Consider the following 5,806-nt stretch of genomic DNA (forward strand, 5'->3'; position numbering starts at 1 on the left):
GATGAATGGAGCAGGAAGTGTAGTGGTATGGCTTAGGAAATTGCCTTCTACTGTGAACACGTGAGTGTTAAGAATGCTACAATGCTGTTGTGAGTGTATGAGATGGATATCAGGCTGTTTTATGCTCTACTCCCTTTCTGCCCAAGCGTGAGACAAGTATGATGGAAAAATTGGATCTCTTCTAAGTAGGGTTGGGTGGAATTTGCATAGTTTTACTCCACAAAATTTTGCGAGTTATCTAAAAAATGTGTGAGATTCTGCGGAGTTCTGCGAGCAGGCGGAATTAGGCATGTTGTGCTGCTCGCTCTGATTTTTACTGCTGGAAACTTGTTCAATGCTGTAAAATCAACGCGAATGGCACCAAGCGGCACCAGAGGGAGCTGCTTCTTTCTGATGCTTTCTACTCAAGCGGCAGCTATCTCATAGCGAACGGCAGTGGCCTGTTGTGACCGCCCACATTGAGAAATATCGCTCAGAGGCAATCTAGCACTCGAATATTGCACTAGAGGATGCAAATTCTCATTCACCAACTTAATGTTGGAAAGCCATGAGTGAGAGAAAACTCAGCCGCATGGTGGTTGGTGGATTTTTGCTGGAACTCCATGCTCCAAGCGGAGTGTGGAGTGGACACATCTCTGTGAACTTTGCCGGCGGAGAGGAATTTTTCATCCACCCTTACTTCTGATGCAAATGCCAGTTAGAATTGTGTTGCTGGCCGGTCATGTAAATACTGTGATTCCAGAAGAGATGGACAGATTGAAAACCAAGATGCATTCTGGGTAATTAGGGCTGCTATGGTTCCCCTCGACCTTAGAGCTGGTGGACTCATTGTATCCATGGTATAGGCAGTGCTTGTTCTTTGTATAGCATCCTCTCTAGAAGAGATGATGCTGTCATGCTTAGGGCTTATCAGCAAAGCCTTATGGACATACATAACATGACCAGAGGAATATCAGATCACTCCCTGTTTGGCATAGGTGTCTGGCAATTCTGGAGCTGATGGCTCAATAATTTGCTCCTAAAATATAAGATTGTCGTGGACAACCCTTGTTGGCTACTGAGTACTATTTTCAAGGAAATGAGGGACCAGTGGGTTCAGAGGCCCCCTTCGGGAGGCAAATGATGCAGTGATACCGTGACGGGCAATTGCCTATGCTTTGGAACAAAAAAGGTAAAGGATCTCAGATACCACATAGGTGTAAATTGAACTTCTTAATTGGAGAGCGAAAACATACAGACAGATTGGCCATCCTTGGACATCTAGATAACTGAGACAGTGAGTGGCAACGAAGCTCATGACCACTACCTGACTACACAATGGAGACTCAATGAAGTGAGGAACAAAGTAGGTAGACTACTGGCGAGGCTTAGGAACAGAGATGAGGATAGCTGCTGGGAAGGGGACTGAAGCATACTGACAGTAACATAGTGCAGGGAAATGTGGTACCTGAATGCACTTCAAAAGATAAATTGTGGTCCCCATAAGCCACAATGCTGAAAATATGTGATGCCACAGTGGAGTTTGTGTTGGATATACATTTTCCAAGACTATCGGCTAAGGAGAGAGGCTCATTGGACCTTTTAACTATGAGGAAGCCACAGAGCCTCTGGTGCAAATACAGTCAGGGGGGACCCTTGGTCCGAGTGGCCTGCTAGTGGAGCTTTTAAAAAGTTTATCTAGGAAATGAATCAAACATCTGCTGGAGAGGCATCAATCAATCAATCAATCAATCAAGGATTTGTAACATGCTGCAAATCACCCGTGAAGGTCTCAAGGCGCGGAGGTTGTTCTTAGCTTCATGGTTATCTGTTCATTCGAACAGCCAGGTCTTGAGCTCTATCCTGAATTGTTGGAGCAATGAGGTGACCCTGAGGTGCAGGGGACGGGATTACACAGCAAGAAAAGAAGGAACCCTACTCTATGGTTTACAGAAGATCACGGTAGTGGATATTTATGAAAAGGGCACGCCGATGGAAGGCTGGTCATCGTACAGGCTGATATCACTAATAAATGTGGAGGCAAAGATACTTGCTAAAAACATGGCCACTCCACTGAGTCGGGTCATAGACAACCTTGTGCACTCTGACCAATCAGGAGTTATGCCAGGAACAGTACGAGAGAGAGCTGTAGGCACTTGTATGGTTGTGTGGTTTACACAGAGAGAGTAGATGAGCTGGCAGTGGTCCTATTGTTGAACACAGCTGGGGCATTTGACTCACTTGAATGGATATATACGTTTGCTGTGTTGGCAAAAATAAGCTTTGGTAAGAAATATTTATCATTGATTCATCTGCTAAATGAAAAGTTGAGGACTAGGGTTAATGTAAATGGGGTGCTAGTAGACCTCTTCATGCACACAAAAGGAGCAAGGTAGAGGTCTCCGTTGCCTTCTGTGATGTTGACTCTGCTCCTAGGACTTTTGGCTTGCTGGGGCAGGAAGGATGCCCTTATCAGAGGCATGGAATGGGATTTTTTTGGGGGGGAGTTTATATAGCGCGAACTCGACCCTAAGGTATCAGGTATCAGATCGCTTACATAGCACCAGTTGCATTACATGAGGACACATTCACTTTTGTTAGGCACGAGGAGATTAAGTGATTTGCCCAGAATCACAGGATGTTCAGCGTCATTGCTGAGACTCGAACTCAGTTCCTCAGATTCGACCGCTCTAGCCATTAGGCCAACTCCTCTCATCCTGGTTTACCACTCTGAGCCAATGAACAGGCTGCTTTGATTTTCAGATTTTTTAACCCCTTTGCTGTGGGGGTTATTCCCCCGCTGTGCTGGGGGGGAGGGGGTCGCGCACAGCGCCCCGATGCTCATGACAAGCTGAGCTCGTCATGAGCTACAGTGCTCCTGTGCTCACAGGTGCATTGGCTGTGTGGAACGTTCAGCACAGCGGGGGAATTCCCCCCGCACCTGAGCGTTCCATGAGCCATAACGAGCTGAGCTCGTCATGAGCACCGGAGCGCCGTGGCTCATGACGAGCTGAGCTCGTCATGAGCGTCGAAGAGGCTAAGCAACTTTCTGACTTCAAAATTAATTGGTGCAAACTGGTGTTTCCCTCACTAACCACCTGGTCCCCAGGGTCGAGGTTACATGTTCCAATGGCTAGAGACAAGAAAGGATTTAAATATCTGGGAGTGTATGTCATCCAAAACAAGAAATAATTTTTCATGCAGAGCATGTACAGAGTTCGTACAGGTTTTGAGAGAATGAACATCACCAGAGACTGCTGCCACTTACCTCATTAGTCCAGGCAGCCCTTTGTAAGCCACTGGTGCTCCCTAAATACATTTGTACCCTACGGAATACACCCTCTGGGTCCTGAGGTCTTCTTTAAGAAACTAGAAGGTAAGCTGCACGTGCTGTACTGTGGTGGGGGCGTGCCTCAATTTCACTACAGAGACTTACCTGAGGCATGTACAAAGGGTACAGCCTTATTTGACATATGTAAATACTAACAGGCAGCGTAATATCTACTGGCAAATGAACATGCCTATTCACCCCAGGACAAGCCGTCCCTTATGATTAATAACAAGTGATGGGTTCAGGGCGTTAAATACCAGCTTTGTACTGCAAAAAGAAGATAAACAGAGCAAATCAGAAAAGTAACTTACAGTTGTGAGTAATTTACAAATATAAACTACTCTTATGCTATTGAGTATCTTTACTACTTTTGGCTATTCACAAAATTTGAGTGTAAAGTTATTGAAAGAGGGAGTGAAGCCAAATGTATAGGTGTAAATTATTATTGCCAAAAAAGAACAAGCATTTGCAATTCAATCAGTCTGGCATTTTCGAAAGTTAGAGTTAATGGTGTTGTAAATTATATTCAGCTAGATTCATCATTGTCCCGTTTTGGCGAGTCCTTAATAGCGATTATTAAGGAATCGCTATTAAGGACTTGCAAAATGGGATTCATGTAGGAATCGCTAAATAAATTGCGATTCCTACACATTCCTTATTTGCAAATAGCAAATTGCTAATCGCAAATAAGGAATAACTCCCCATTCATTCCTATGGGCCTTTGCTTATCGCAAATAAGGATGCCATTTCAAGGGTGCCAGGGGTGTCCAAAGGACACCCTGTAGCACCCCTGAAATGTAATCTACATTGGTGTTGCGCACACACATGCCCAAAGGACATGTTTGTGTGCAACATGCAACTTAGAAAAATGCATTTAAAAGCATTTTTCTAAGTTTTCGCTATTTACCACGAGGTTTGACCTCGCGGTAAATAGCGGCCCGAAATTGCGATTTCGCAATTTAAAAATGGTTAATGAATTGCATTTAAGGAATCTCAAATAGAGATTCCTTAAATGCAATTCCTCGCAATTTAGCGAATTCGCAATTACCGATTTTTGCATTTGGGATGATGAATCCCAAATGCAAAAATTGCGCTCGCAAAGGGCCAGATTCTCAGAATCTGGCCCTTTGCAAGCCCATTTTTCAATGATGAATCTGTCTGATTGTTTTTTACTAGAGAAGTCTAAGGACTAAGAATGAGGAATTACCACTGGGGCAAGAGACACAGCTAGAAGCACCGTCTGGAGGACTCAGAATGAGGCATTACAATTGGGACAAGAGTACCCGTTAGCAGCGCTGCCTAGAGGACTTCGAATGAGGAATTACCAACAAGACCAGAGTAGCAGCTAGCAGCACTGCCTAGAGGAATGAGAGTGAGGAATTACCATTGGGACCAGAGAAGTAGCCCTCAGCACTGTCTAAAGAACTATGAATGAGGAATTTCAACTGTGAACAGAGACGCAGCTGCCGCACTCCCTAGAGGACAAAGAACGGTGAATTTTCACTGGAACCAGAGAAGCAGATAGCAGCACTGTCTGAAAGAGTTAGAATGAGGAATTACCGAGGGGACCAGAGTAGCAACAAGCAGCACTGTCTAGGGGGTTTAGAATAAGGAATTACCACTGGGACCAGAGAAGCAGCTAGCAGCACTGTCTAGAGGACTGGGAATGGGGAATTGTCACTATGACCAGAGACACAGCTACAGCACTGCCCAGAGAATTTAGAATGAGGAATTACCAACAGGATCAGAGTAGCAGTAGGCAGCTCTGTCTAGAGGACTTAGAATGAGGAATTACCACTGAGACCAGAGAAGCAACTAACAGCACTGTCTAGAGAACTATAAATGAGGAATTACAACTGTGAATAGAGACACAACTGCAGCACTGCCTAGAGGACAGAGAATGAGGAATTACCACTGGGAACAGAGAAGCAGATAACAGCACTGCCTAGAGAATTAGGAATGAGGAATTACCACTGTGACCAGAGAAACAACTGCAGCACTGCCTAAAGGACTTAGAATGAGGAACGATCAGTGGGACCAGAAAAGCAGCTGCCGCACTGTCTAGAGGACCAAGAATGAGGAATTGCTACTGGTACGAGAAAACCAGCTAGCAGCACTGTCTAGTGGACTATGAATGAATAATTAAAACTGGGAACATAGATGCAGCAGCAGCACTGTTTAGAGGGCTTAGACTGAGGAATTACTGATGGAACGAGAGTAGCAGCTACCAGCGCTGCCTAGGCTTGACCTAAAAAGATGTTAAATTACTTCATTTCCCAGGACACAGTTAGTCTTTAAATGAAAGCTCGCACCTGGGACATAATGTCCCTACTGACAGGAAATGATGTGACAACTTTAACTTGACAATTTAAAATTTAGTGGTCCTAGGTTACATAGAGAAAGTGGTAACACCTGTGCTGCATTTGCAATGTCGACAACCTATGTCCTAGTCTTAACGAAGCTGTCAACTGGCCCCATATCTTGAGAGTGATCTTC

The sequence above is a fragment of the Lissotriton vulgaris genome, chromosome 10 (assembly GCF_964263255.1).
Source record: "Lissotriton vulgaris chromosome 10, aLisVul1.2, whole genome shotgun sequence".
Classification (NCBI taxonomy): domain Eukaryota; kingdom Metazoa; phylum Chordata; class Amphibia; order Caudata; family Salamandridae; genus Lissotriton; species Lissotriton vulgaris.